The following is a 21,566-nucleotide window of genomic DNA, read 5'->3' on the forward strand; positions in this document are numbered from 1 at the left end:
TCGGAAGAGGCGGAGGACACCGATTCAGAGCGCCAGGGATGGCAGTGACTGGCTGCAGCAGCAGGGGACGCCGGACTGGGGCCTGTTGGAGCGCAGGCCAGGTGAGCAGGGCCGACCACAGTGGGGCCATGGACGGGACAAGCAACAGATATCCACTAAAGCAGTATATACATAGAATGAAGTGATTACATAAATGCAAGAGTGGATGAGGCTAAGTGGGAGATGAAATAAAATTATTCTAAATATTTATTTCTCTTTTATAGTAACTTTCAAATAAGAACAACTGAACCAATAGTTTCAAAGAAGTACAACTGAACCAATAGCTAGAATTAACAATCTTTATCATGGTAATACAAGATTTGGTATTGCAAGCTTGAAGCTTGAATACTGTGTACTATTCTGGTCGCCACATCTCAAAAAAGATATAGTTGCGATGGAGAAGGTATGGAAGGGCACCCAAATTGATAAAGGGCATGGAACAGCTCCCCCATGAGGAAAATCTGAAGAGGTTACGGCTGTTCAGCTTGGAGAAGAGATGGCTGAGGGGGGATATGATAGAGGTCTTTAAGATCATGAGAGGTCGTGAAAGAGTAGATGTGAATCAGATAATAGAAGGACTAGGGGGCATTCCATTAAGTTAGCAAGTAGCACATTTAAGACTAATCGGAGAAAATTCTTTTTCACTCAACACACAATTAAGCTCTGAATTTGATGCCAGAGGATGTGGTTAGTGCAGTTAGTATAGCTCGGTTCAAAAAAGGTTTGGATAAGTTCTTGGAGGAGAAGTCCATTAATGGCTATTAATCAAGTTTACTTAGGGAATAGCCACTGCTATTAATTGCATCAGTAGCATGGGAACTTCTTGGTGTTTGGGTAATTGCCAGGTTCTTGTGGCCTGGTTTGGCCTCTGTTGGAAACAGGATACTGGGCTTGATGGACCCTTGGTCTGACCCAGCATGGCAATTTCTTATGTTCTTATGGGTATACTAAATAGTTAATGATAAGGATCTCTCAGACCAATACAATCATTCAGGAATAATTCATCCCTGCTAAGACGTTTAAAAAAATGCTGGCAAAAAATGTATTTGCCACCTTGGGTCAATAAAATTAATGGTATCATATGTCTAAAAAAATTATCAACAAGCTTCAAGCATTTCAATTTGAATATCTTACTCTATGCAGAGTTCCCAGTACATTTTCTGATTCACTGCAGTATGCATAAGATACATTATTCCTTTTTTGACCTACAAAATCAAACTGCTTGCAACATCTGGAATAGGGCAGAGGAAGTGCATGGTGCTTACTCCTAATGTGGCATCAGTGTGGAATATGTGCCAGAAACCATAAAATGCTTGCCCACATTTTAATCACCACTCAGTCTCATTTAAAAATGATCTTAAAAACGTACACTCTCCTGGTTTATAAGAAACAAGGGGGTGGGGGAAGGAGTAGCAGCAAGACATACATAGAACAGCTTATCTTAGAATGAAGGAAAACATAGAAATGTCTTTGAAATGTTTAGAGAATAAACATGCAATCTTTAAAAACAAAGGTATCCATCCTCAAACATTTTTTTTCCTTAGCTGTATAGGTCTCTGGTGAGACCTCATTTGGAATACATTGTACAATTCTGGAGACTGCACCTTCAAAAGGATATAAACTGGACGGAGTTGGTCCAGAGGGGGGCTACTAAAATGGTCAGTGGTATTTGTTCAAAAGCAAATGGGGATAGACTTAAAGATCTAAACATTTGTATCCCAGAGGAAAGGCGAGACAGGGGAGATATGTTTCAGACATTCAAATATCTCAAAGGTTTCCATGCACAGGAGGTGAGCCTTTTTCAATGGAAAGGAGGCTCTGGAATGAGAGGTCATGAGATGAGGGTGAAAGGGGGTAGATTCAGGAGTAGTCTTATGAAATATTTCTATACAGAGTGTGTGGGGATGTGTGGAATAGCCTCTCAGTGGTGGTGGTGGAGACAAAAACAGTATCCAAATTCAAGAAAGTATGGGATAAATACAGGGGATCTCTAAGGAACTAATGCTAAATTAATTGGATGGATGGGCAGACTGCAATGGCCATATGGTCTTTTTCTGCTGTCATGTTTCCATGTTTATCCTTAATTGATATAGTGCTATACCAATATAGGTATAACACTGGTAATGCAGATGACAAGCATACCTTTCCTACTCAAAACATTCAACAATGCATTGCTTTCATAAGCTAATATCTCAAAATAGTAGGGCAGCAAGGGTAGAGGCAATGGAAAGTGCAGCAAATAATGGTCCATTTCTGCTACATCTACCATCCCCACACTAATGACATGGAAAAGGCCGATGCACTAGAATCTTCATAGACGCTGAATGTATGCTGTGATAGAGTGGGATTGTATAGCGTTTCCTGACACTCTCCAATGGGAGATGTCTTCTAAAGGAGTGTGTGTTTCACAAAAGTCATGAGCCCCCTTTGGTTTATGTTGTTTTGTTCAGTCTTCCATCCTGGGAAGGTGGCTGAGGCTCAAGGTCAGAGCCCTCAGGCCTTCCAAAAGGTAGGGAGATTTTCTTGTGGTCCAAGAAGGATCCTGAGATTGAGAGATCCAAAAGAGGTGAAAAGTAGTGAAAGAGGAGTTAGTCCTATACTTCTCGCATTTCACTGAAAATTTACAGGTAACATTTGCAGAGTGGATTTCGGGTTGGAGTCAGAATAAGGACTACCAGACCAGGCGATGTACTTTCAGAGTGCTGCTTGGAAGGAGTCAGGAGAAGGTAATCTGTTCAGACATGTGCTCCAGTTCAAGTTAAAGGACTACCAAGATCTGTACACTTGAAGCAGGTACCAGAAGGGGAGAATCCTAGGAGGATCTCATTCTCCAAAGAGTACCTCATAGCTAGTGAGAAGTGCGCTACAGATTGACTGATTTGGGAGCTATTCTATTTTGGGCTGTGTACTCTCTTTTGTTTTTGTTCCATGGATTACATTATTCTTCAATCTCCACCTACTGATTTTATTCATCTGCACCAGTTATTCGGTAAAGGATTTATTTTTGAACACCGGTTTATGTGATAGTGTTTTATTCTTACTTGAAGGCATAAGACAACCTCCTAACAGCCTAAAGGTCTTGAAAGACTAACATCTCCCTTTCAGGCCGATACAGTAAAGCGCGGCCGCGGTTACCCTGCTTCTAACCCACTTCTAACTCACAATTTGGCCGCGTAAGTCCACCCCGCGATTCACTATCCCTTTTAACTCATCCTTACCGCTTCTTTAAATCAACGGGTAACCCTTTCCGCCCGCAGCATGTATATGAGATGTAAACGATCGGATTAGCTATTCCCTCCCATACAGTAATGTGTGCCCTGACTATCGCCTTTTTAACCTGCAGTTTTGCCGCGCGTTTAACCTGCTAACTTACTGCCTACCCTTACCCCTGCGTCAGTGTGGAGCGTCAGGTCAGAGAGACAAAATTTCATGGGCAAACGACCCCCTCACCCCCCGGGACCCTTACCCTGGCGTTAGTGTGGTGTGACAGCAATAGGCAGGCTCCGGTCAAAATCCCCCCCTCCCGAAGCAAGGCGCAGTGCGAAAATCGGCTCGACATGTCATTAAAACAAAAGTAAATAAAGTGTAATAAAAGTAAACTTACTGCATGTGAATTTTCTTTGAACAGCCCTCTCTCCCCTCCTACCGAGGCGCGCACTGTGGCTCCCCTGCCTCCCGGGGGCAGCCGGCGGCGAAAGCGGCTTCAGCAGCCCCCGCCGGTGAAGGTGGATGAATGGACGCCCGTACGCCTGGATGAATGCACGCCCGCCAGCGAAGGTGAGTGAATGAATGCACACCCGTACGCGCCGACGGGCGTGCATTCATCCAGGCGGGAGCCGGCAAGCGTGCATTCATTCACTCACCTTCGCCGGCAGGCGTGCTTTCATCCAGGCGGAGGGAGCCGGCGGCGAAAGTGGCTTCCAGCAGCCCCCGCCGGCGGTGAATGAATGCAAGCCTGTGTACGCCTGTGCGTGCAATTTGGGCGCTCAAGGCGTGACGTCACGACGTTTGACATCACGGCGTGTGACGTCGGCGTTCACTAATGCACTGCCTTGAGCGCCCAAATTGCATTCATTCACCTTCACCGGCGGGGGCAGGGGAGCCAAAGTGGCTTCCAGCAGCCCCCGCCGGTGAAGGTGAATGCAAGGCAGTGCATTAGTGAACGCCGATGTCACACGCCGTGACGCCAAACGTCGTGACGTCACGCCTTGAGCGCCCAAATTGCACGCACAGGCGCACATTCATTCACCTTTGCCGGCGGAGGCTGCTGGAAGCCGCTTTCGCCGCTGGCTGCCCCCAGGAGGCAGGGGAGCCGCAGTGCGTGCCTCGGGAGGAGGGGAGAGAGAGAGGACTCTTCAAAGAAAATTCACATGCAGTAAGTTTACTTTTATTACACTTTATTCACTTTATTCACTTTTGTTTTAATTTTCGCCCTGCGCCTTGCTTCGGGAGGGGGGCCGAGAGGACTCGCAATCCCCCCTGGTACCTGTCATTTCAAACGTCATTTGAAATGACATTTGAAATGACAGGTACCAGCACACCCAGGATACTGTATAGGCGCTGTATAGCACTCTATACAGTAAAATGGATTGCACGGGCCTAATGCTTCATGGACGCGGCTTGCATTTGCCTGCTATTTAAATACAGCATCGAGCGGTAGGTAATCCGAACTGTGCGAGCAGCAAACGCGGGTGTGCCCGGCACTAACGCACCTCTTCCTACCGCTCCTTACTGTATCGGCCTGTTTATCAGGTAATAACTTAGGTGCATGAGTCAAAACTTGGCCCCAGCACTTTCAAGTGAGCCCCTAAGCCCTACTAGCCAGTGAAACAGGAATTTCAGGCAGATTGTATAGTATATACAGTCTGGTCAAGCAAGGGTCTGCTTAAAAGAACTACCATCTGCATCTGGTGCTCTGCAAAGCTGCTTTTTCAATAAGAAACTGCAGCCAGATAGTATTGTTGCTTTTCCCTGTCATGGTATATGATAAAGTAAATGAACCAGCTTGTCTCAGCTAGATTTTCTGTTATTAACTTGGGTAGAAAAGAAAATGGACCAGAATGAGAGCTATGTGGTTGTGACTAAGGACATTCCAGAGGTTCGCCTGCCCTGGGAAGACATAAAAACATTTGGGGATTGAATCAGGATGTTCATACCTTAAATTTTTGGTTTGCTTCATTCAGTTCATTTTTGGCAGGGGCTGGGGGACCTGATTAATTAAGGTTCATTTAATTTGCTTTTGGTAAATAGTACACCTATATGCTAATAGTATGCCCTATTATCAAATAAGCATATTATTTACCCATTTTCTAAAGGGGCTGCATGGCCCAAGCAAAGCCCTCTCACCCACACTCCCAGGTAGAAAACGTCCCTGGAGTCTACTGTCCCCATCCTCACCAACCAAGTACAAAAATTCCCTGAGGTCTAGTGCCCCCCACCCTACTTCCATAATCCCCTACCGACTTATGAGAGTATCCTTGGGGTCTAATAGGAGCAGGAGCAGTTCACGCCACACACACATGCCATTTTTCAAAATGGTACCAGCTCACATCATATGCTATTTTGACCCCTTGCCGTAGGTCAAAATAGAGTATGACATCAGCTGAAACCAGGCACTCCCTCACCCATCACAAGGTAGGGGTGAGGCAGCGCCTGAAGTCTGCTGGTGCCAGACGACATCATACACTACTTTGACCTGCTGCACGAGATCAAAGTAGTGTACAATGTCAGCTGACACCATTTTGAAAAATGGCACAGTGGGAGCTGTTCCTGTCTCCACTAGACCCCAGGGATACTATGGTAAGCCATATGGGGAGGGGGGTGTCAGATGTTGGGGGTCGGATGGGCTCTAGACACAGGAATTTTTATACCAGGTTGGAGGGGTATCCTAGACCCCAGGGAGAGGGAAGGCTTTTATTCAAGGGTGCAGGGTGTGGAACTTTGGCTTGGTCTGTGTAGCCATTTTTTTTTCAAAATGGAAGCCCAAAATGAAATACCTGAACATTTTCAGAGGAGTCAATTTTTGGTTTGGTTTATTTGCAATAAACTGAAAATTGATCCATCTGTTATGTTTTTATTACCCATTTGGGTAAAACAAATGCACATCCCTAAGACTGAATACACTAGGAGATGTGTTAAAACTGTTATGTGGGTCTATAAATTCTTGCAAGCATTAATTGCATATCTATGATTATTTTGCTTTGTGTGTGCCCCATATTTTCTTCCAAGCAGTGCCAAATATTTTTGGGACATCATGAATATCTCTTAAAAAGCCCTTTTTTGTATAATGATTTCCATTTAGAAAAACTTGAATGCCCAGCAATAGCCATCCTTTGAGCCCAAACAGACTGAGAAGTGATTCCTAAAGAAAGAACTGTCATACCATTTGCATAGAGGAGATGAAAAAGCATGGCATATGAGCTTTGCTTCATTTCATAAAAAAAAGTTTTTCTTTGCTGACATCTGGTGGTTTATAATTTGCTGCTTCAATAAAAACTTTGCCAGGTTTGTACTCAGCAAATATATAATCAGCATAAATCAGCAATAAACAGGGACAGCAAAAGAAAAAAAGGTCATTATCAACTGAAAGATAATGGAGGCTGGTCATTAACTGGAAAACACTTGCATTACTAAGCAAAACAGTCCAGAAATGACATGCTTTTAAAGAGTGACAGAGCAAGAAAAGCAGTATGCACTGTGCAGTCATTTATATTAAGGAAAGACTGGTATTACATGAATAATACATTAAATACATTTCACCTCTCAGAGTCATTTCATGATGGCCAAACTATTTAAAAAAAGAAAAGCTTTCAAATGCCATTTGTGTTATAGTCACTAGCCACTGTTCAAATGAAAATTGGGAGTTTTTGCTTATTGATCAGTAAATGCCAACAAGAACTGCTGAAGCATAGAAAAAGAAACTATGATGGCAGATAAGGGGTGTAAGGTCTATCTAATCTGACCATGAGTCAAAGTTTGAAGGTCCTTTTAGGTGGTGCCTGATCAATGCTGGGTGCCTAACTGGTAAGAGGTAAGAACATGTCTGTATCCTTCGGCTAGCTTAGCACTGGCATTTTTGGAAGATCCTGGTGAGATGGGCGAGGCAAAAAAGAGAAGGAATTTTGGGGTGGAGAGGTTAAGTTATTTGGATCGGGATTAAAGGTAGATGTTTATGTAGATGGGGGTGGGAGAGGTATTGGCGTGGGAAAGTAACTTTAGTTTTAATCATGTGTGGGAGGGGGAATCAAAGCAACAGGTGGTTGAGTTTATGTTGGATTAGGGATTGGCTATGTCTTTAGTTTTCAACTGGGTGATAGCAGGGTGGAAATAAGTGGTAGAGATTTACTTTATTATTGAAGCAAGGAGAAGGAGAGAGGAAATGCGGGGATATTTTAAAAATCTTTTTATAGGATTATAACTTGCCATTCCAAAATGCTGAAGGTAAGGTATATCAAATGGAAAACTATGTTGTGGCAATCGATTACTGATAAAGCATTCAGAAGATCACATAATAGCATAATGTAATATTAAAATTAAGATAATAAAATAAGATGCAAATTAAGAAATTGAACATAAAAACCATAAACACATCAAAATATAAATTATGTTGTTGGGGAGAAAGCCTAGGACATAGAGGTGGGGTTGACGCTACCCGCAGGGCAAGCCCTATGGGTCCCCACCATTGGGAGGCGGAGCAGGCTAGGAGACGGAGGCCGACTGGAGCTTCGCCAATACCAGCCCTCATTCCCCACATGTTGAGCCCTTGTGTGCTGGGGCCGGCTGGTCTTAGGCGGGCCTCTGTATGATGACTATGTATGATGACTCTGCATGATGACTCCCAGGGACCAGCAGAGGAATCAGAGGACGGAAAATGGTCCGAACAAGGCAGGGTTCCAAAGACCCGGACACCGACAGGAAGAGAGTAGGACAGGAGGCGTCCAGGTAATAATAGGCTGAAGCCTGAGGCCAAGTCCATAGGATACTGAAGAGAAGATCAAGGTAAGCTGGAGTCAGGGCAGGCGGCAAGCAGGCAAGGTAGCAGGAAGCAGAGCAAGGGTCAGAGCCAGAAGATCAGTCCAAGCAGCGGTGGATTCCCGATGAAGACCGGCCCGGGGATTCGCTGCCCAGGCCGGCCCAGGAGATACCACGTGGTCTGCCAAGTGTGGCTCTGTCATGGCCGCGCTCAGCAGACCACGTGACTAGCACCACTGGCCCACCGGGGGATGCCTGATCCCCCAATAGGCCAATCCGCCCCTGAGTCCAAGCATAGTCCAATGAAGCAGGGGTCAAAGCCAGAGGATCAGTCCAAGAGAACAAGGAGAATATGAAGAAGCAAACAGGAGCAGGACCCAGGAACAAAGACAGGAGCGGGAACAAGGAACGATGAGCAACAAGCATACGAGCAACCATGGAGACCTGTTGCCAAGGCAGGGAACAACTGGCTGGGCCCTGCCTTATATACAGAGGCCCAGTGATGTCAACATCCAGGGCCGCGGACTACTTTCCTGCCGCGGCCCCTTTAAGAGTGTGAGAGTTGCACACGCGCCTAAGCCAGGGCTCAGAGGAATCAGGACAGCGGCGTCTCTCTGTGGCCCATGCGGGGAGGCCCGCCGGGCATAGGGAGTAACCGTGGAGGAGTCAGAAGCGACAGAGGAAGCTACAGGTGCTCGGGGTCGGAGGCGGCTGCTCACTGCCGCGAGCGAAGGTGAACCAGGGCTTACATCAATAAGTTGAAGGTACTTATTCTTTATTTAGCCACAATAGTCTTAAAAAGTGTTACTTATCTAGATAAATAGCTCTATTTGAGACTTATCTGTATAACTGTTTTATCCATATAAGTAGCTCTATTTGAGACTAGGGATGTGTATTTGATTAAAATGAATGTGCAAAACATGGCAAATAAAGCCAATTCATTTCATTTGAGGGGACCAAACAAATTGGAGGCCCCCCAAATAAAACAAACCTTATTCCTTGCATTCATATTAAATTATTGTATCAGGCCTAGGCCTAGCAGGGGTCTTGGCCTAGACCCTAGAGAAATTAAAATTAATTTACCTGATCCATTAGGTATCCAACAAAGGCCATGTCCCGAGGCCTGGGCCTCGACCCAAGCCTGGGACTGGGCCCGATGCCATGTCCTGGCCCGGCTGCTGGGTCCTAATGCTAAGCACAACCCAGAGGTCAGGTCCTGATGCATGGGCCTCAGCCTAGGCTCAGGCTGAAGCCATGGCCTTCTGTATGCTGAGGCCGTAGTAAGTTGATATGACCTTGGCCTATGCAAAGCCAAAGTCTCTCCCTCAGCCTAGACTGGAGCATGGGCCCAGTCTCAATGCCATGGCCCATCCCAGAAGCCGCATCCCACGGCCTGGGCCTTAGCCAGGGTCAGGCCCAGGCCATGGAACACCTTGTCTTTCTTCAGCTCTTCTGTTGCCAACTGATGCCATCTACTGTGGTGGTGCAGATTTAATTAACTCTGGCTCATTCATCCCAGAGCATGGCGCCATTTTGATTTACAGCATTGTATGATGCTGACTGCTGGGGTAAATGTGTCAGTGTGGGTCTGGACTGAGGACCTGGCATCGGGACCTAGCTTTCAGGCAGGGCTGTGGCATCAGGCCTAAGATTGGGCTGTTATCCTGGCATTGGAACAGCCTCCAGGTCGAATGCAGCATTGGGCCTGGGCCTGTGCTCCAGACTAGGCTGAGGCCCAGGCATCGGTACCCAGCCTCTAGGCTAGCCTCAGCTCAGGTCTAGATCCAGTCCATGGCCTCGGCTTTGGACATGGCCTACAGGCCAGGCCATGGCGTTGGGCTTGGTCTCAGCCTCCAGCTTAGGTCGAGGACTAAGAATCAGGACCCAGCTTCCAGGCTTGGTTTCATCACAGGCTTGGGTCTGGGCTGAGGCCCTGGTATCGGGATCCAGTATGCAGGCTGGGTCACAGTATTGGGCCTGGGTTCTGGTGCCTTGCATAGGCTGAGGCAACCTACATGCAGCCTCAGCCTACGCAGGACCAGTGCTTCAGCCTGGGCCTAGACTTTGGTCATGTCATCAGGCCTCGCTGTGGGATCCCCACTGGACTGGGTAAGTGGGGGCCAGGAGAGAACCTGGCCCCAGTATTTTTTTAGGTGGGTGGGAGGGATGGATAGGGGAACCGGAAAGGTCCTGTTTTCATTTTTTCTTCATTTGAGTTTTTTTTTATGTTTGATTCATTTTTTTCACATGAATGAAATGACTCAAATATTCCATGAACCGAAATTTGTGTGAGAAAAACTTCCTGAAAACGATTCAAAAAACAAAAATTAATTTTTTAGTTTTCCACACCCCTATCTGAGACCTATCCGGCTATCTGTTTTATCTGGATAAGAAGCTGTATTTGAGACTTGTCTGGCAATCTGATTTATTTGGATAAGCAGCACTGTTAAGACTTAATCTTCTAATTAGCGGCTTTGCTGCTATATAGCTGGATAAGTTGCAACTTTTCCAGCCAAGTGGCAAGCAATTGCTAAACTCGCATAATTTATGTCTAACTTTTCAAATACGTAACAAAGGAGAGAGGAGAATAAACTCACTCAATACATCTAACAAACAATCTTATTACGAAAGCTGTTTTACTCAAAGTGACTAACTAAACAAATGACAATATCATACGGTATTTATGCTCAAATGATGTAATCTGCAGCCTCTCACCGCGCAATGGGTCGCAGGCTGTTATCAGCTCACAGAGCTTGGTTTTTGTAATCATTTACCGTCATTTGTCCACCCTCCAAATACCTTTATTTAAACCATTTCCTTAACAAACTTATCAAAAGAATTTTTTAATATTGAATTTTACTTGGAACAGAACGTTCTTCTAAATGTCAAGTCCAAAAATAGAATACTTAGCCGTCAGTGTTTTTCAGACCAGCCACTCCGGGCTTTGCTGTTAAATTTTAACCAACCCAACATGAATCACGTTTCAACTGAAGTATCAGTCTTCTTCAGGGGAGATATGAACTTTCAATTCAGGCCAATATATTCTGTGTACCCTAAAAGTTAAAAATTAAACACACAAGTTAAAAAATATATACTCAAAGCAGACCTCACAGCCATATCTCATAAAGTGAAACATAGTGCAACCTATTATCCCAATAATAAAGAATACAAAACTAAATATTCCACTTACCCGGACCGAGTTTAAAGGTCTCTTTATTGGGATTCAAAAATGGCGCGTCAGCGTCTCAGATGTTCTACGCTAACGCTCTCACTCTATATTTAAGCACATCCCACTTGTACTAACCACCGGAAATCCGGAACGTATAACCTAACATAACTGAACTCCAATTCCCACAGTTCTGTTCTCTAAAAGCGCCAAAGCTTTTAAAACACTGACCAATCGATGTCTTTGTTCAATCCATATGGATCCACCATGTTAAAGAAATAAATCCACTTTTGTTCTCTTTGAAGTAAATAACCATCAAAGTCACCTCCACGGTTCTTAGGTAGAGGTTTTTCTATCACGGCAAATGTATAAACGGGGGCATGGGCACTGTTTATACATTGGCAAAACAAAACGTTGTTTGAAGATCCGCATGATTGAGCACAGGAGTGCCATCACACGCGGCAAGATTGAAGCGCCGGTAGTACAACATTGTCTTGCTAACACTCATACATTCGATGATTTGCGATTTGCCGTGATAGAAAAACCTCTACCTAAGAACCGTGGAGGTGACTTTGATGGTTATTTACTTCAAAGAGAACAAAAGTGGATTTATTTCTTTAACATGGTGGATCCATATGGATTGAACAAAGACATCGATTGGTCAGTGTTTTAAAAGCTTTGGCGCTTTTAGAGAACAGAACTGTGGGAATTGGAGTTCAGTTATGTTAGGTTATACGTTCCGGATTTCCGGTGGTTAGTACAAGTGGGATGTGCTTAAATATAGAGTGAGAGCGTTAGCGTAGAACATCTGAGATGCTGACGCGCCATTTTTGAATCCCAATAAAGAGACCTTTAAACTCGGTCCGGGTAAGTGGAATATTTAGTTTTGTATTCTTTATTATTGGGATAATAGGTTGCACTATGTTTCACTTTATGAGATATGGCTGTGAGGTCTGCTTTGAGTATATATTTTTTAACTTGTGTGTTTAATTTTTAACTTTTAGGGTACACAGAATATATTGGCCTGAATTGAAAGTTCATATCTCCCCTGAAGAAGACTGATACTTCAGTTGAAACGTGATTCATGTTGGGTTGGTTAAAATTTAACAGCAAAGCCCGGAGTGGCTGGTCTGAAAAACACTGACGGCTAAGTATTCTATTTTTGGACTTGACATTTAGAAGAACGTTCTGTTCCAAGTAAAATTCAATATTAAAAAATTCTTTTGATAAGTTTGTTAAGGAAATGGTTTAAATAAAGGTATTTGGAGGGTGGACAAATGACGGTAAATGATTACAAAAACCAAGCTCTGTGAGCTGATAACAGCCTGCGACCCATTGCGCGGTGAGAGGCTGCAGATTACATCATTTGAGCATAAATACCGTATGATATTGTCATTTGTTTAGTTAGTCACTTTGAGTAAAACAGCTTTCGTAATAAGATTGTTTGTTAGATGTATTGAGTGAGTTTATTCTCCTCTCTCCTTTGTTACGTGTTAGATTTAGGAGAGGTAGTTGCTTCATTAATTTGTGATTAACTTTTCAAATATGCATATGGAGATTTTACCAGCATATCATACATGCAATTACTCCTGTAAGTCAGGTTTTACTTGTATAAGAAAGGAGATTTTCTAACATTTGAGCAGCAATAAAATTACCAGTTTTACCAATTAGTCCATCTGTAGTCATTGAGATCCTCCTGGCTCTTCAGCCTTAACTCCCCCAGTTACTCCATGCATTGCCTCCATTGTATGCAAATCTATCTCATACATATTCATTGTGGATATCCTGAATTCCTGGCCTGATTTTGGAACTCAAGGACTGGAGTTTGCCATCACTAGTCTAAAGGGTTAAATTTAAGAGCTACATGGGAATTTTGCATGTAAAATATACATGTATGTGCACAATTAGCCGGTACAAACATAAAGCTACTTTTCAGAACAGGAGTATACGTATACTGGTGCTGTCATGCAGAAAAGTGGGTATTTACAAAAAGGATGGTTTGAAAGTATACACATATTTCAGTATTTTGTAGAGTGTGTGTATACATAATTAAATTTGCATGAACACTTTTGCACCTGCTATTTAAGGTGCCAAATTCAAGAGCCACTTGTCTTTCAGGAGCTGATGCTTGGTGTGGTAGTCCGTTCTGTACATTGGAGATTGGTGGGAGTTCTAGTAAGAGTGTTTGGAGTGCTTGTCAGGTGAACAATTGCTTTTTTATCTTTCCACTGTTTCTGTCAAGTGCCCATCATTTGTTCTGTCAATGTGTCTATCTGTTTTGTTTCGCACTCAGTGTTTCTCACGATGCTTTTTTTTCCTATATTTACGTGTCGTAGAGTATGTGACTGTATTTGGAGAGAGTATGTGGCTGAGAGTATCCTCATGCAGGCTGATGCAATACCATGCACTGGCCACAGTGCATGGCTCAACACATGACTGGACACACGTTTTGGATGCGCATCCATAACCCGCAATGCAAAACGAGTGTTAGCACGTCCAAAACACACATCCAACCAAGCACATAGCTAATGTCACTCATCACATGTCAATCCATCTTGATGAGGCTATTAGCTATTTCCCCCCAATGCCAAAGAAAAAAAAAAAGTGCATCTGACATGCATTTTTTAACCTAAAAAATGAATGCTTCCCCTAGAGGAGGCGTTAATTCTTGATGAGCGCAAAAAGATTACAGAAAAGCAGAAAATACTGCTTTTCTGTAGTTCCTCCGACTTAATATCGTGGCAAAAAGTGTGCCGGCAGTCATGTTAAGAAAACGGACGCTCATAAAATTGAACATCCGTTTTCCTAACCCACTGACAGTCACCTCTCCTCTGAGCCCGCTGCCAAGGAGGAGCTAGGGGCGCACCTCTCCTCTGTGCCCACTGCCGACGAGGAGCTAGGGGCGCACCTCTCATCTGCCGCTTCCGAGGAGCTAGTGGCGCCCGGTATCCTTAGGTCTTTACCTTGGCAGCCCATTTAAATATAACATTGGGTGCCCCAGAGAACTGCATCGGCGCATGATAGGAGAGTGGGTGCCCAATCATGAGCGCCCGTTTTCCACGTGCTGATATTGCGTCAGCCAAATAGTGTTTAGATGTAGTGGTCATGTTAGAAAATGCTACTGGTGGTAGTGTAATGGGCAGCAAGGAGTGCTATAAATGTTTGGATAATCTGGAATCTGTATCAGCAGAAGGAGCAAAACAGAGGAGGAAGAAGTAGAAATTTTTCCACACTGCCTAAAAGCTGATGTTAGCTAACAGATGGTGGAATAACAATCCAGGTTGGAAGAAGATTTAAGGAATCAACATTCTGAAGTGCTAAAGAGTTCTTCAGGGATGTGCATCTGTTTGGAATGAAAGTGTAAAACATGACAAATGCACGTTTTGTTTAACAAACTAAAAAAATGAAAAATTTTGCCAATTTTTAGTTTTCAGGAAATGGTAGACACTATTAGTAAATAGTGTGCACTATGGGGTAGATTTTAAAAACTTGCTCACGCGTGTCCATGTGCGCCGTGCTACCCAGCCCACACACATGGACACGTGTGTCCATGTGTGTGGGCTGTGTGTGTGTGTGTGGGGCGCGACGGTGTGCACATGTTATAAAATCGGGGATTGGCACACGCAAGGGGGTGCACATTTGTGCAACCTGCATGCGCCGACACTCGCGGCCTTCCGCAATTCCCTACCCCCTATACTAACCTTCTTATCCCCTAGCCCTATCCTAAAGCCCCCAAATCCTTATCTTACCATTTGCTCCTGCAAATGGCCGCTGTGCCGGGCACCTCTAGCCACACCCCGCCCCGCCCCCCTCCTGTCCCCTCCCAGCCCCTTTCCTGAGGTCCCGGGACTTACATGCTTCCCTGGGATTTACACACATAAGGTTTTGAAAATTTACCCCTAAATATAAAGAATATGTATTATTATTAGCAAATTCCATACATTATTTGTCACTATTTCCCAAAAATGAAAAAAAAACATGAAAAATAAAACAATAAAACCCCTGAAAATGAAAAATGAACAAAAATCTCTGAAAAAACAACAACAACAGCAGCAACAAAACTAAAGCGAAAAATAGTGCAGACATCTCTATTAGGCATTACAAAGTTCAGTACACAGTAGGGCTGACCCCTGGATTTCAGTTTGGAAGTTTTTCTTCTAAACACAAGGAAGTAGAAATAATGTTTATTTTCTTTAAATTCAAAATATAAATGGCTTTGATTTTTATAAAATATAATAACACTTTCACACACATATATATAATATATTTGACTTCTCAAATTTTAAAATTCAACTGAATTGAACTAAAAACTCAAACCTTTTCTCATTTACAGTATTACGAGGTACAGTACTTTTACAGAGATCCAATTAGGTTGTTTGTTCTAGAAGAATAGTAGGTAGAAAATAGACTGAGGAATACTGGTAAAAACTCATTTAAATATAGTTAATCTTCTCAGAATGATGCCTTGTGATGGCCTCAGAGTGCAACTTGATTTAAAAAAAAAAAAAACCAAAACACTATCAAATCAAATCCTAATTAAAGGGGGTCAGTTAAAAATATTTGCCCTGTTCATGTTACCTTTGCTCTTCCACGTGCATATTCAACTTTTCCATGTTACTGCAGTTACTGAGACATATGGTAGCCCAGCATTCCAGTTAGCTGGTAGTTTCTGCATCAGAAGATTTCTGCTGCTGCAGCTCTATTTTTTTACCCTTGTAAGAAAATAATGAACTCATTCCAATTAAGCAAATTTTTTAACCATGCAAGAAAAAAAAATGTGGACCAAGTGCTCATAACAAAAGATGTGACCCATCAAAAGAAGTGCTAAAAAAAAAAAGGGAATGCTAAAATTAATTTCAGAAGAAGGCATGAAATAAGATCCACTGAAGACTGCTACAGCAATATAAATCAGTGGTAGTAGAGAAAGACTTCTAGAAAAAGGGAGCAGCAGATTAGGAATGTGCAGAAGGAAAAAAACCGTTTCATTTTTTTCTATTTGTATTTGAGGACCTAAATTGATTTCATTCATTTCAAAATAAAAAAAAAATTGTTTTCATGTTCTATTCATTTTTTTCATTTGCCATTAAAGTCAATGAGGGAAGTATTACATCCTATTTTGAGCTCCAGAATTGGTGTTTTCTCTTCAATTCTCCGCCTTTCCCTTTTGCCTATCTAGTACTGGGGCCAAAACATCCAGGTGAAACCAAGAAACAAACCGGGTGGGAGAATGAGGCTGGGATCATTGTAGAAGGGTTAGAACAAAACAAAACAAAAAAATGTACAACAGGTGGAGGGGTAAGAGAATTTTTTAAAATGTCTTATTTTTCTTTCCTGGGGGAAAAATAAACAGCTTAGGTTATGAAAGAGGTCTACCAAATTATGAAAGGCCTTGAACAGGTTAATGTAAATTAGCTATTTACTCTCTCAGATAATAGGAATAGGGGATACTCCATGAAGTTAGCAAACAGCTCATTTAAAACAAATCAAAGAAAATTCTTTTTCACTCAGTGTTGCGCTCAGAGGTGGACCCTTGTCCTGGGGCAGTGGAGAGACACATCCTGATAGGGAACAGAAGAGCACTGGAGGAGACAGAGGCTCGGATGAGCTTTACCACTGGAAGCTCGAGGTCCCCCCCAGGAGGAGACCGTAGGGACCTGGGCCGCTTGGACTTAGGTAGGCCTCACAGGGTCTCCTGGGAGAGTAGAAGTCCGGCGTGCCCATAGACACAGGGAGAGCACGATCGGGTTCGAGGCTGGAGGTCCGATGGAGCAAGGAGGACCAGAACAGTGTAGGTGATGACAAGGTAAGGAGCCAGTCAGAATCTAGGGACAAAGTCAGACAGGCAAAGGTCAGAGTCCAGAGATCTGTCCGTGGGATGGTCAACAAGGCAGAGGTCAGATACCGGAGGTCAGACAAGGTCACAGGTAGGCCGAAGTCAGATGAAGTTGTTAGACAAGCAGAGGTCAGGTTCTGGCAGCGGTCAGACAAAGTCATTAGGCAAGCAGAGGTCAAGTTCCAGCGGCGTACAGGCAATATCGAAAAGGCACAATAGCGGAAAGCCAAGAAGGGGGCAAGCCAAGGGGGCAAGCCAAGAAGGGGACAAGTTGCAAAGGCAAGCTCTGGCAGTCAGAGCTTGCCTTATATAGGTCTATAGAGCTGACGTCATCAAGGGGGGCCCAGCAGCCCTAGCGCGTCGCGGCCCCTTTAAACCTCGGGGAGAGGCGCGCACATGCTAGGGGAGTCCCTGGCCGGAACGGGGCTTGGCAGCAGAGGAAACAAGTGTGAAGGCCCAGAGGTGAATGGCAGCGGCGTTCCTGCCGTGCAGCGGCAGGGGATCGCCGGGCCGCGGCGGAGGGGTGAGGAGAGCAGGCCACGGGATTCGTAGCCGGCCTTCGTAACACTCAGCGCAGAGCTTTCCAAACTTTTCATGTTGGTGACACACTTTTTAGACAAACATAATTTCACGACACGGTAATTCAGTCTACTAGTAAACCAGAGGTTAAAGGTTAAACGAACGAAACATATTTCGACAATTTATGTATGTTTCCTTAAATATATACATAAATAAAATGTTTCACGACACAACCTCTCTCATGAAAACCTTAAATTTATATTAAAAATATATATTCCAAGATTCATGTTATTGTTATAATTTATGAGAAACAATAATAAAACAAATTGTCTGTCCCCCACACCCTCATCTCTCTCCTCCCCCCAGCACATGTCTGGCCCCCACACACTCATATCTCTCCCCCTCAAGCACATGTCTGTCCCCCCAGCACGTTTGCCCCCCACTCACTCATCTCTCTCCCCCCAGCACATGTCTGGCCCCCACACTCATGTACCTCTTCTTTTTGATTGTTGCCAGTTAAGTGCTTCACTCCCTTCCATGATCACCAGACACTGCTGCTTGCAGTCAGTACTCCTCATGGCCAGGCCTCATCGGCGGCAGCAGCCAATGCAAGGATGGCTGGGCTCGTTCCACCCACCAAGCCCCCCAAAAAAACGCGATTGACAGCAAAAATCACCCAATAATAAGCAACCCATAAACTGAAAAAAAAAAGTGAATCTCTAGAAAAAAAAAAGCCCAAACTCGCATCAGAGTTGACCGGGCTTGCGCGACACACCTGCACACTGCAGGCGACACACTAACGTGTCCCGACACACAGTTTGGAAAGCTCTGACTCAGCGCATAGTTCAGCTCTGGAATTCATTGCCAGAGGATGTGGTTACGGCAGTTAGTGTAACTGGGTTTAAAAAAGGTTTGGATAAGGTCCTAGATGAAAAATCCATAAACTGCTATTAATTAATAAGCAATAGTAGCTTGAGATTTATTGAATATTGGGTAATTGCCAGGTACTTGTGACTTGGATTGGCCACTGTTGGAAACAGGATGCTGGGCTTGATGGACCCTTGGTGTGACCCAGTATGACATTTTCTTATGTTCTTATGTAAGTAGGATTACCAGTCTATCGAGTTTATCTTCTTCCTGCTGTGCTACTATTGGAGAGGGCCCCTTGGCATTTTCACCTCTGTGGAAAAACTCTGCATACTTATAACCTCGAGGCAAAAGAATGGTGAAAGGCAGAACTGCAATGTTTGAATGATTTGTACGAAGAGGACAGGGTTAGATCCTTTGAGGAGCTTCAAGAAGAGTTTGAAATCCCTGCCCAGCCCCAATTATACTAGACTGCTTGAGGTGCTCAGCAGTCACCGGTAGAGCTAGCTTTAGCTTTTGCCGAAGGGCTTGCTAGGAGGAAAGTGCGTCCTATTCTCTATAGGGCAATTGTGCGAACCCATCTGAGTCGTACCCCCATTTTGAAGGTTAAGAAGCGTTCAGCAGATGATTTGGGGCTCTGGCTAGAACCTAAGATGTAGGAGGCTCATTTGGCGCAAAGCGCATAGTCTTCTTTATGTGCTAAAAGGGCTGGAATTGAATAATAAAAATGGACAATTAAGAGGTTTGGGGATATTTGACTATAACTCTGTGTATGGTGCTGTGACAAAAGATTGCACTTTACACAGCAATATGATAAAACTTGAGTACAGAACCTAAGTCAGGGTTTCTCAAGCAACAATCCACAGACCAGCAGCTGTCCATGGCTGGTCTGCAGAGTAGCAGTGACTGTTCAGACTAGAGGAGCCACTGTTGAAAAGCAAAAAAAGGAGAGAACTGTCAGTAAAAAAAAAAAAAAAAGCCCAGATCCCACCAACCAAAGAAGAAGTGGCACCAGAGCAATTCAGCGGAGAGGTGAGCAGGGAGACCAAGCCCTGCCAGCCAGAGAAGAAGCAGTGGTGTTAGAGAAGGAGAAGGTGAGCAACCTGGCAATGTGCAGGCAATCCTTCCCCTCTGCCTGCCCAAATATCTCTCATTTTTCAGATGGAATATAGGTGCCACAAATTAAAAAGTAATTGCCTGCACACTGTCCGCAGCAATGCTGAGGTAAGCAGAAGGGGAGAGGAGGGAGGGAGGGAGAAAGTGGTTCAGGGGGTGGAAAATGGAAGAAATGACTGGTTCAGCTGTAAAAAAAAAAAAAAAAAAAAAAGGGAACAGTGAGGAAGGCAGAGAAGGAGCTGCGAATGGGGAAAAAACATTATGGCTCACCTAGATTCTCCATCTTGTTCTGAAAGTTGAGGCTGGGGCAAAAAACCAAATAAACCCACAAGTCAATTTTAAAAACAAGGCAACTCTTAGTCACAAGAGGGAAAGGCCAAAGGATTTAATTAAAAAATAATTGTAGCTGGCTAAACCCAGGGTTGCTGCTTTACAGGCACCAAGGTTGCTGCAGAACCTGCTGCCACCAAAGTGACTGAGTTGAGACTGGGGAAGATGCATGAAGCTTATGGGGGGGGGGGGGGGGTGACCCACCTCCAGCTCTTCAGCCACAATAGAGCCCCTCCCCCACTTCATTCAACCAACTGGTCCACATTAGTTTAGGAATGTATCTGGATCATAAAGGTTGAAAAGCACTTATCTAAGTCAGCGATTCCCAGCCCCCTCCTGGAGCCACACCTAACCAGTCGGGTTTTCTGGATATCGATAATGAATATGCATGAGACAGATTTGCATATGCTGGAGAGCCAGCATCTGCAAATCTATCTCATTCACATCAGAGAAGGACTGAGGAGTTTTTCTACCCCTAGGCACTGCTGCTGCTGTTGTGCTTCTCCCCGGGGTAAGGTCAGGTAAGAGTGAGCAGGAAGTGTAAGGCACAGTCCCACAGTTTGCTGCGGCAGCTCAGGCAGAGATTCTGTGCCAAAAACTAGAAAACTCTGAAGCACACTGGCAAACATTTCCATCTTTCGTATTATAAAAATTAAATAATTTTCCAACATTTTTGTGTCTGTTTGATTTTTTTTGGGTGAGGAAAAGAGACCTTAAGTATTAGTACAGGAAGGAGAACTCAGGGATGGGCAGAAGAGAAGGAGAGGATGAGAGGACCAGGGAGGGATGGGGACAGGAAAGGAGGAGGAGTAACTATGGAGTAAGGAGAAGGTGAAAGGACTGGGTAGGAGGGAGGCGAATGAGAAGCAAAGAGGACTGGGGATGGGGAGGAGGAGAGATAGAAAGGACTGGGGATGGGGAGGACCAGAGATGGGGAAAATTGAGGAAAGGGTGAAAATCAGGAATCTGGGATAGGAGGAAAAAGGAGAGGGAGGGAGGTTCTGGGATTGGGAAAGAGGGAAAGGGAGTAGGAGATGTTAGGGCTCCAGGATCTGGAGAGAAGGGAGAGGAAGGAAGGGAGGTTCCAGGATCTGAGGGATAGAATCTGAGATCAAGGGAGGGAGAACCTGAATCGCAGTGGGTGAGGGAGGGGAAGGAGAGGAGGGGGTATCCTTACTGTGCTCTGATCCTGCTCCCCCTTACAGCTCCTCTCTATCCTCTCAATCTGGCACACACACACACCAGCATCAATCCCTTCTCTCTCTCTCTCTCACACACCCACACACACAGACTGCCCCTCCCCCCCCATGTGATCCACTCTCATTCCTCAGCCTCTCTTCTCACCCCCAATGATCCCCATTCAGCCCCTCCTAATCTTACCAAAATGTTCCCCCCTTGCTCTCTGTGCTCCAGACTTACTCTCCTCCCATTTTGTCCCCTGCATGCTGCCTGGGAAGGGAAGGGCTGGATCAGAAATAGGAGGGCTGTTCTCTGCTGAGTGAGATTCAGCACAGCTGGAAGGCAGTAAATCTTCAGCCAGCCTGCTGCCCTCCCCCGCCCCTATTTTTGCCACCCTAGGCACAGGCCTAGTGTGCCTATTAACAAATCCAGGCCTGATTCATATTCATTGTAGCAATCCTGAAAACCTAACTGGATTTGGTGGGCCTCCAGGAGAGAGCTGGGAAACACTGATTTAAGTGATGATGTTCATCATAGCCCTAAATC

The 21,566-nt window shown here is 44.5% G+C and overlaps 1 long non-coding RNA gene across 1 annotated transcript; it reads right to left on the reverse strand.

Moving 5' to 3' along the window:
* Positions 1-10,741: 10,741 nt before the first annotated feature.
* Positions 10,742-21,290, reverse strand: LOC115086064. The gene is made up of 4 exons (XR_003855049.1): positions 21,222-21,290; positions 19,782-19,813; positions 15,755-15,888; positions 10,742-11,063 (listed from the first exon to the last, which is right to left on the reverse strand). It is a non-coding gene; the product is annotated as an uncharacterized LOC115086064 (long non-coding RNA).
* Positions 21,291-21,566: the final 276 nt, after the last annotated feature.

This window comes from Rhinatrema bivittatum, chromosome 2 (genome assembly GCF_901001135.1).
Source record: "Rhinatrema bivittatum chromosome 2, aRhiBiv1.1, whole genome shotgun sequence".
Classification (NCBI taxonomy): Eukaryota; Metazoa; Chordata; class Amphibia; order Gymnophiona; family Rhinatrematidae; genus Rhinatrema; species Rhinatrema bivittatum.